Below are 11,099 nucleotides of genomic sequence, written 5' to 3'. Positions count from 1 at the left end.
ATACATGTGACAAATAAAGCTAATCTTTATCCATAATCATTTGGGAATTTATCATCCAGATGGTTACACATTTTGCTCTTTTTTCTGTCTGGGTACTGGATATTCCGAGAGAATGCTTCCTGTATGGGTAATAGATCCCCAGAAGCAAACACACTGGAGACCAAATACAGTATTACTGTATGTTTAAGACAAGTGTTCATTACCTAGATATTGGATTGTGCCCTTAGACAGGCACAGAACCCAAACCAGGTTTACTAACTCTGCCTCACTGCCTTACATGATGTGAAATTTGTTGTCTTATGGCAGAAGTACAGTGCGAAGTACAATTCGTGTAGAGGGAGCTCGTCAGCCTGGGAAGGCAGTCCATCTAAGAGAGGGAGAACTCTAATTTCAAACCTCCGCTGCCTTGCGGCCATACCCACTCATGGGAAAGGCTTTGGGAGTAAACCCTGAGGACAAATCCGGAGCTGGAGTCCCTAAGGCAGTCCGACGTTGTTTTCAACCTCGCTCTGGCAACTCCTGCGACGACACCGGTGCCAAGCTGTATCGGCCCTTGCCCTTCCCTTGGACAGCATCGGTGCCGTGGAGAGGGGAGACTTGCTGCATGGGCAACTGCCGGTCTTCCATACAACCTTGCCCAGGCCTGCGTCCTGAAGAGGGCACAGAACCATGGTCTCACGAGACTAACGGATGCCACACAGTGCAAAGGCATAGAATTACTAAAGTACTGTGAAAAACTCTGAGCCACATATATCCCTGTAGAGCTAGGGGGCCTAAGGCTTTTGCACAATACTCTAGTAATTTTATGTATTGCACTGTACTATTTCCGCAAAAAACAAAAGTTTCATGAGATGTGTGAGTGGTAACAACCCTGATTCTGATATGGGTCTCTGTTGAGGACTGAGGGCGGGAAGGAGACAGGGAGAGGGGAAGGGAGAGGGAAGGGAGTGGAGAGCACCGGAGAGACATTCTGTAATGATCAATAAATCAATTGATTGGAATCAAACGACTTTGCTTTGTGTCCCAGGGCTAAGTGTGTCTGCACCTGTGCCAACTCCACCCCTGGCACTCTTACTCTGTCACCTATCCCTCACCCCTCCCATGGCACTCCACCATTGTTATTCCCAACACCTTTTGTTCCCACCGGATTTACAGACTCACTCTCCACCTCACATAGACAAACACTGTACTGTGCAAAATAAATAAGTACTGCGAAGAAAGGAATAACGAGTTCTACACTTGCATTCACTGATTGCTTATCTTTGTGGCAGAGGGCTGAGCAAGGATTGCCAATGGGCTCTAAAGGCATTTAGCACTTTTTAAAGGTGTGATGCCTGTAGGCTGAAACCAGAAAGTTTCACTTAAGAAAGAAGTACCTAGATTCATGTTGAAAACTATTAATCTTAACTATGAGTAGCAGAACAGAGCACTTTCAGACAGCAGGCAGAGCTTGGAATACTGATATGGCCAGTAACAAGAACTTGGAATTGATTGTGTCAATAATTCAGAAATAGCTTCTTCCCCTCTGCCGTCAGATTTCTGAATGGACATTGAACCCATGAATTAGAATTGAATTGACTTTATTTCTTACATCCTTCATATACATGAGTAAAAATCTCTATGTTACGTCTCCGTTTAAATGCGCAATGTGCAATTTATAATAATTTGTAATAAATAGTATGTACAACAGGATAGTCAATATAACATAGAAATACAATTGTGTCAACGTGAATTAATCAATCTGATGGCCTGGTGGAAGAAGCTGTCTCGGAGCCTGCTGGCTTTTATGCTGCCATTTCTCAGATGGTAGCAGCTGGAACAGCTTGCGGTTGGGGTCACTTGGGTTTCCAATGATCTTTCAGGCCCTTTTTACGCGCCCGTCTCTGTAAATGTCCTGAATAGTGGGAAGTTCACATCTACAGATGCACTGGCTGTCCACACCACTCTCTGCAGAGTCCTGTCATTGAGGGAGGTTCAGTTCCCATACCAGGCAGTGATGCAGCCAGTCAGGATGATCTCAGTTGTCAGGAATAGTCAGGAACACTACCTCACTGCTTTTTTCTCTTTTTGCAATACTTATTTAACATAACTATATATATGTATACGTATATATATATATATATATATATACACACATATACATACATACGCACACAGATACATACATGTATATCCTACTTTCATACTTAGTTTTTATTATTATGTATTGCAATAAACTGCTGCCACAAAACCAACAAACTTCACCAGTGATATTAACCCTGATTCCGTTTCTGTTGCTGCCCTGTTCAGAGCATGTCACCTCTGGGCTTTAACATAATGCATCCATATTTCAAAAGTTCAAAGTACATATAACATCGAAGTATGTATATGATATGCAACCTTGAGATTCATATTCTTGCAGGCAGCCACAAAATAAAGAAACAGCACAGAAGGGTTCAAAGAAAAAACGCACACAACTAGACAATTAAAAGTGCAAGAAAAAGAACAAATCACGCAAACAACAAAAAGTGGATGTTAAACATCGGACTGCAGAGACCCCAAAAGTGAGTCTGCAGCCACGAGCAAAGCCTGTACAGGGGCTGATAACCGTGGCCACAGCCACTGAGTCAGCCAGTTCACCACTGTGTCGAATTGCGCAAATAGTAAAGTGTGTTCAGCACTGCGGACATTGAACGTCAAACCGTAACTGCAACAAAATGCAAACAGACGACACACAGAAAATTAAACACCAAACTACCAATTCCCGGAAACTGAGTCTATGGTCACGAGGCTGAGGGAATTGAGCCTTGCAGTGTGGAACCCAAGACTTCTGCACCTTCTGCTGACGGCAACGAGAGGGAGACTGATCAAATGTAGCCAAATGGCAATCAACATCAGTTCGTTTTCCACTCTCATCCTCGTTGATTTTAATCTTGGTCAATGCTTTCATCGGCATGGAGTAATGGAGCCAACATCGAGGTTTGTGTTCCGTCATTAGGAATCGACGTAGGGTACACCCCCCCAAAGTGATGGACTTGGCTGCACTCCATGCCAGATCCCCCAGGAGATCGCAGAAGTAGCAGATAGTTCATTTGGCCGAAAAATACAGTGCCTACAAAAAGTATTCACCCCCTTTGTAAATTTTCATGTTTTATTGTTTTACAGTGGATTTAGTTTGGCTTTTTTTTTGACACTGATCAACAGAAAAAGACTCACATATCAAAGTGAACACAGATCTCTACAAAGTGATATAAATTGATTACAAATGTAAAACACAAAATAATTGTATGCTCTCCATGGTACATCTTTGGTCATGTCACTTCTGTCCATATACACCTGCTGTTCAATCATGGCAGCTACATTTTCTAAATAACTCACAAACTTCCCATTGACAGATGTCACTCCTGCAGGAGAAGGTGATATCTAGCACAAAGCAGGAAATTTCCAGCGGGCAAAACCATGTCACATGCTCTTCACCTACCTGCTGGCACTCGTGAGTTGGAGGAGAAATATCCCTAGGAGGATGTTCAAGTTCACTTTTACTGGCATATAGGTTTACTGTATGTACTCAGGGTTTTCAATGCCAAGAATATTAGCTATTATTAGCAGCAGCTCCATGTATTACTAGACAAGTACAAAGGTAAACAAGAAATTCTGCAGTTGCTGGAAATCCAAAGCAACACACATAAAATGCCGGAGGAGCTCAGCAGGTCAAGTAACATCCATGGAAATGAACAAACAGTTGATGTTTCAGGTTAAGATCCTTCTTCAGGACTGGAAGAAAGAGAGAAGTCACCAGAATAAAAAGGTGGGTTGTGGTGAAGGAGGATAGCTAGAAGGTTGAAGAACATCATAGCTAGAACATCATTGAAATGTTCCAACAACCACTGGACTCACTTTCAAGGACTCTTCATCTCACTATTCTATTTATTGCTTATTTATTTATAACTATTATTTCTTCCTTCTGTATTTGCAGTTTGTTGTCTTCTGCACTCTGGTTGAATGCCCTAGGTTGGCTGGTCATTATTCTATAGATTTTTTGAATATGCCCACAAGAAAATGAATCTTGGGGTTGTATATGGTGACATATTTGTAGTTTGATAATAAAATTTCTTTTGAACTTTGAATTTTGATAATTACATTCCAACCCATAAAGACAATAAAGAGAAGATTAGAATAGGAACAAGTGTGCTCTTCTGATTGAAAAAATGTAAAATCCTGAGAGTAAAAATCAATATCCAGAGAGATGTATAACAAGCATTTAAATCGTTAAAAATTAAAGCATTTTATTTTCCCACCCAATGGCAAAACTATTTCAACTCTTTCCCATTGTTTTCCTTCTGTGTTCATTCACCATATGCTTTGCCCTTTAGGATAAAATTAACTAAAATAATTAGCTTATTTGTGTTTTTATATACTGCAAACACAGGCACCGTAAGAAGCCGACTCAAATCATGACCCAGATTCTCTCTTCTACAAAATCCTTTTCTACATTGTGGGCTGAAGGGGCTGTTTATTGCCCTCAACATGGCATGCTAGTGTAGTAGCTGGCAAAATCGCATTATGGCACCAGCAATCATTGATTGGGTTCAATTCAAATTTTCCCTGTACTCTTTCAATTTTATTGATATCTTTCCTGTAGGCAATACCACCGATGCGGTAGAGAGGGCCTCAATATGGCTGTGGAGCCATGGAGTCATGTGTAGCTAGCCATCTGGTCACAAGCTGGGGTCTGATCAGCCCCGGCTGGGTCACCTGGAGGAGGGTGTATGATGTTGAAAGACCCGAAACACCCGATGATTCCAGGAACATCACTGATGATGTGTCCGGAAGCATCAGTAGATGTATGCACACCCTGAGTTTATCAGTGACAGCCAGGAAAGACTGGGTGACAACCAAGAAAAGAGCTGTGATGACTGGAGAGTCAGTGACAGCCCGGAGAGACGGCAACTGGGGCAGAACGGGCTGGCAACCCAATGTGAGTCCTCTGAGAGGAGGATCCCCACAAAAGCTACAATGAATCTAAGTAATAGATACCCCCGGGGGTGCCCGAGGGGGGGCAGGATGAGCACCCCAGTCAGATGGACACGACGGCAACAGACCCAGGCAAGGAACAAATGACTATGAGCAAGCAGTGTGCACGTGGCAAAATCTGCAAGGACGATCGCGGCTTGAAGATCCACCAAGCGAGGATGAAGGAGCAGGAGCAGCACAACGCGCAGGAGTCCAACCTGGTGAGACGAAGGAGGTACCAGGCCCGGAGCCAACCCATAGTGCCCGGAACCTCCAAGTGTTGCAAGCTGAGCCCTCTAACATTAAGTCTAACAGGAGGCAGATCAAATGGCCTGCAGCTAAAATGACTTCACTGTGGAAACAGTTTGATGAAGATGTCAACCAATTTCTGGAGGCAATGGCAAAGGGAGGGGTCGATAGGAAGTTGCAAGCCATGACAACAATCATGGTCAGCATCGCAGCTGAACGGTTCGGAGAAGAGGAGAAGAAAGGATCCAGAACACCTTACTCAAAGAACCAAAGAGCGTTGAGGATCCACAATATCAGGCAGGAGATGGAAGCGCTGAAGTCCCAGTACAAGGAGGCAGGAGAAGAGGAGCGCATCGGCTTGGCCCAGCTGACGTGCATACTACAAAAGAAGATCAGGATCCTCTACTGGCAGAATGGTATCGGAGGCAGCGGTGTGAAAGGGCCCGAAAGCATGCTGCCTTTATCGCCAACCCCTTCAAGTTCACCAAGGAGTTGCCGGGGCGGAAGCGCAGTGGGAAACTGGCCTGTTCGCAGGAAGACATAGACCAACATCTGAAGAAGGTATATGGTGATCCTGAAAGAGAGCAGGAGTTGGGAGAGTGCAACATCCTGATAGACCCCCCCGAACCGGATGTGCAGTTCGACGTGTCAGAGCTGCAGCTGAAGGAAGAGGTCGTCCACAGAGCAAGGGCAAGCTTGGCTACAGGACCAAGCAGAACCTCGTACAAAGTGTATAAAAACTGCCCCAAGCTCCTGTTGCATCTGTGGAAGATCCTGTGAGTCTTCTGCAGAAGGGGGAAGATCCCAGAACAGTGGAGAATGGCGGAAGGAGTGTGGATCCCGAAGGAGGAAAACGCCACTCAGGTAGACCAGTTCCAGAACATCTCCCTGCTGTGTGTCGAGGCGAGGATCTTCTTTAGTACCGTTTCCAATCGGCTGTGCACTTACCTAGCAAGGAACACCTATATCAATACATCAGTCCAGAAGGGGGGCATTTCAGGGATGTCGGGCTGTCTGGAGCGGTGTGGTGACACAGCTCATCAGGGAGGTCAGAGAGAACAAGGGCATAGAAACATAGAAACATAGAAAATAGGTGCAGGAGTAGGCCATTTGGCCCTTCGAGCCTGCACCACCATTCAGTATGATCATGGCTGATCATCCAACTCAGAACCCTGTACCTGCTTTCTCTCCATACCTCCGATCCCTTTAGCCACAAGGGCCATATCTAACTTCTTCTAAAATATAACCAATGAACTGGCCTCAACTGTTTCCTGTGACAGAGAATTCCACAGATTCACCACTCTCTGTGTGAAGAAGTTTTTCCTCATCTCGGTCCTAAAAGGCTTCCGCTTTATCCTTAAACTGCGACCCCTCATTCTGGACTTCCCCAACATTGGAAACAATCTTCCTGCATCTAGCCTGTCCAATCCCTTTAGAATTTTATATGTTTCAATAAGATCCCCCCTCAATCTTCTAAATTCCAGTGTGTCTAAGCCTAGTTGATCCAGTCTTTCTTCATATGAAAGTCCTGCCATCCCAGGAATCTATCTGGTGAACCTTCTCTGTACTCCCTCTATGGCAAGAATGTCTTTCCTCAGATTAGGGGACCAAAACTGTACACAGTATTCTAGGTGCGGTCTCACCAAGGCCTTGTACCACTGCAGTAGAACCTCCCTGCTCCTGTACTCAAATCCTTTTGCTATGAATGCCAACATACCATTTGCCTTTTTCACCGCCTGCTGTACCTGCATGCCCACCTTCAATGACTGGTGTACAATGACACCCAGGTCTCGTTGCACCTCCCCTTTTCCTAATCGGCCACCATTCAGATAATAATCTGTTTTCCTGTTCTTGCAACCAAAGTGGATAACCTCACATTTATCCACATTAAATTGCATCTACCATGAATTTGCCCACTCACCTAACCTATCCAAGTCACCCTGCATCCTCTTAACATCCTCCTCACAGCTAACACCGAAGCCCAGCTTCGTGTCATCCGCAAACTTGGAGATGCTGCATTTAATTCCCTCATCTAAATCATTAATATATTTTGTAAACAACTAGGGTCCCAGCACTGAGCCTTGCGGTACCCCACTAGTCACTGCCTGCCATTCTGAAAAGGGCCCGTTTACTCCCACTCTTTGCTTCTTGTCTGCCAACAAATTCTCTATCCACATCAATACCATACCCCCAATACCGTGTGCTTTAAGTTTGCACTCTAATCTGCTGTGTGGGACCTTGTCAAAAGCCTTTTGAAAATCTAAATATACCACATCCACTGGCTCTCCCCTATCTACTCTACTAGTTACATCTTCAAAAAATTCTATAAGATTTGTCAGACATGATTTTCCTTTCACAAATCCATGCTGACTTTGTCCGATGATTTCACCTCTTTCCAAATGTGCTGCTATCACATCTTTGATAACCGACTCTAGCATTTTCCCCACCACCGTTGTCAGACTAACTAGTCTAGAATTCCCCACTTTTTCTCTCCCTCCTTTTTTAAAAAGTGGGGTTACATTAGCCACCCTCTAATCCTCAGGAACTAATCCAGAATCTAAGGAGTTTTGAAAAATCATCACTAATGCATCCACTATTTCTTGGGCTACTTCCTTAAGCACTCTGGGATACAGACCATCTGGCCCTGGGGATTTATCTGCCTTTAATCCCTTCAATTTGCCTAATACCACTTCCCTACTAACATGTATTTCCCTCAGTTCCTCCATCTCACTAGACCCTCGGTCTCTTACTATTTCGGGAAGATTATTTATGTCCTTCTTAGTGAAGACAGAACCAAAGTAGTTATTCAATTGGTCTGCCATGTCTTTGTTCCCTATGATCAATTCACCTGTTTCTGACTGTAAAGGACCTACATTTGTCTTGACCAATCTTTTTCTTTTCACATATCTATAAAAGCTTTTACAGTCAGTTTTTATGTTCCCTACCAGCTTTCTCTCATAATCTTTTTCCCTTTCCTAATTAAGCCCTTTGTCCTCCTCTACTGGTTTCTGAATTTCTCCCAGTCCTCAGGTGTGCCGCTTTTTTTTGCTAATTTATATGTTTCTTCTTTGGACTTGATACTATCCCTAATTTCCCTTGTCAGCCATGGGTGCACTACCTTCCCTGGTTTATTCTTTTGCCAAACTGGGATGAACAATTGTTGTAGTTCATCCATGCGATCTTTAAATGCTTGCCATTGCATATCCACCGTCAACCCTTTAAGTAACCGTCAACCTGTCAGTGCTGTGGCTCGCCCTGGCAAATGCACATGGCTCCATTCCGCACAAGCTGGTGCAGCTCACACTGACCAAGTATCACGTCCCCAGCAGAATCAGAGACCTTATCGCTGATTATTACAGCAACATCAGGATGATGGTCTCTTCAGGAGCAATTACATCAAGCTGGCACAAGTTGGAGATCGGCATCATCACAGGGTGCACTATCTCAGTGACACTGTTCTCCCTAGCCATGAACATGCTCACTAAGTCTGCTGAACCAGAGTGTAGAGGGCCCAGAATGAATTCCGCTCAACGGCAACCACCCATCAGGGCATTCATGGACGACCTCACAGTCACCACAGAATCAGTCCCAGGCTGCCGGTGGATTCTGCAGGGGCTCGAAAAGCTGGTGGAGCGGGCCCGGATGTGTTTCAAACCAGCCAAATCAAGATCAATGGTGCTGAGGAAAGGCAAGGTGGAGAACAAGTTCCGGTTCAGCATCACAGGTACAGCCATCCCAACCATCACAGAAAAGCCCGTCAAGAGCTTGGGTAAGGTTTTTGACAGCTCTTTAAGGGACACGGCATCCATTCAGGTGACTTTCACTGAGTTAGATGGCTGGCTGAAATCCGTGGACAAGTCTGGCCTACCCGGGAAGTTCAAAGCCTGGGTGTATCAGCATGGCATTCTTCCCAAAATCCTGTGGCCCCTCCTTGTCTATGCAGTTCCGATCTCGATATTCAAAACCTTAGAGAGGAGGGTTAGCAACCACCTCAGGAGATGACTGGGGCTGCCAAAGAGACTGAGCAGCATCGCACTCTATGGACACCACAACAAACTGCAACTGCCCTTCAAATCCTTGGAGGAAGAATTCAAGGTAACATGAGCCAAAGAAGTGGTACAGTACAGGGACTAAAGTGATCCGAAAGTGGCTAGAGCAGGGATCCAAGTGTGGACTGGCAGGAAGTGGAGGGCAGAGGAAGCTGTTCAGGAAAGGCTGCATCACAGGAGGCTGGTGGTCACACGAGGCCGAGCTGGGCTAGAATCCTTTCCAACTCCCCAAATGGACACCATCAGAGGGAAGGAAAGGCACCACCTAGTTCAGAAGGAGGTGAGAGCAGCAGTGGAGGAGAGGAGAACCTACAAGGCGGTAGGAATGAAGCAACAGGGAGCTTGGACAAGATGGGAGAATGCGGTGGAGAGGAAAGTGGCCTGGGCTGAGCTTTGGAAAGCTGAGCCACACCGCATCCAATTTCTCATCCAGGCAGTGTATGATGTGCTTCCAAGCCCATCAAACCTGCACACATGGGGCAAAGCAGAGTCATCAGCGTGCCCACTGTGTTCCAAGCGAGGAACCCTGAGCAGCTGTACAAGGGCACTTGGTGAGGGACGCTACCGATGGAGGCATGAGCAGGTCCTGAAGACCATTGCTGAAGCCATCGGCTCAGGAGTGGAGTGGGCGAAGCGGTCCCGACCCTCCAAGCAGACCATTGCCTTTGTAAGAGCTGGGGAGCAGCCAATACCCGCCAAAAGAACATCGGCAGGTATCCTGACCTCTGCAAGTGACTGGCAGCTGTGGGTGGACCTCAAAAGGCAGCTGAGGTTCCCCGACCATATCGCAGCCACCACCCTGCGACCAGACATTGTCCTTGTGTCTGAGTCTACGAAGCAGGTGGTGATGCTGGAGCTGACAGTCCCATGGGAAGATCACTTGGAAGAGACCTTTGACAGGAAGCTATTGAAATACGAAGGACTGGTCAGCGACTGCCAGCAGGCTGGATGGAGAGCGAGGTGTCTCCCAGTGGAAGTTGGTTGTAGGGGATTCGCAGCCCGTTCCTTAGCCGGAGCCTTCAGCAATTTGGGCATCGAGGGAGAGAGGAAGAGGAGAGCCATCCGTGGTACCACCGATGTGGCAGAGAGGGCCTCAAGGTGGCTGCGGCTCAAGAGAGGGGAGCCATGGAGTCATGTGTAGCTATCCATCTGGACACAAGCTGGGGTCTGATCAGCCCCGGCTGGGTCACCTGGAGAAGGGTGTATGATGTTGAAAGACCCGAAACACCCGATGATTCCAGGAACATCAGTCCAGAAGCATCAGTAGATGTATGCACACAGCTAGGTAGGTCCTCCAAGAGAACCACAACCTTGTGGCAGGGTTTTGGAGTCTTATGTGCCTCACTGACCCAGAAACCCATGTTGATTGGAGTCAGGGCTTTACACTTTGGCCGGTGATAGGGCCACCCATGCCAAACAGAGAAAAGAGGTCCAGGTTCGTGGGTTCATCTCAGGGCTAGCAACCGTGACTGGTCAATCAAATCTGTTAAGGAAACAGCAATGAAGATTCCTGCTACATCTGAGTGCGACAGTATTCTTGAGTCTCCACTTGGGACTTGCAGGACTGACAACCGTGAAAACTGAGCTACTGACATAATGAAGGAAGCCCAGAGATGGAGGACCTTCACTGCTGCCTTAAACACCAGCAGCATAGCGGGCAGAACTGTGGCTGCTGTAGGTAGGTGACCGGAAGTGCACCCACTACACCGAATTGAGTCCCATCAACATCATATACAAGTTCAGCATTACATTCCAACTCCTGTCCCAATATGCTGATTTATTGCAAATTGTTGGGTGAACAATAGATTT

The 11,099-nt window shown here is 46.1% G+C and overlaps 1 pseudogene; it reads left to right on the top strand.

The window, feature by feature from the left end:
- Positions 1-5,218: 5,218 nt before the first annotated feature.
- LOC140738481 (uncharacterized) lies at positions 5,219-10,431 on the top strand (annotated as a pseudogene).
- The last annotated feature ends 668 nt before the right edge of the window (positions 10,432-11,099 follow it).

The sequence above is a fragment of the Hemitrygon akajei genome, chromosome 2, assembly GCF_048418815.1.
Source record: "Hemitrygon akajei chromosome 2, sHemAka1.3, whole genome shotgun sequence".
In the NCBI taxonomy this organism is placed as follows: domain Eukaryota; kingdom Metazoa; phylum Chordata; class Chondrichthyes; order Myliobatiformes; family Dasyatidae; genus Hemitrygon; species Hemitrygon akajei.
This window is presented reverse-complemented; position numbering and strand designations above follow the sequence as displayed.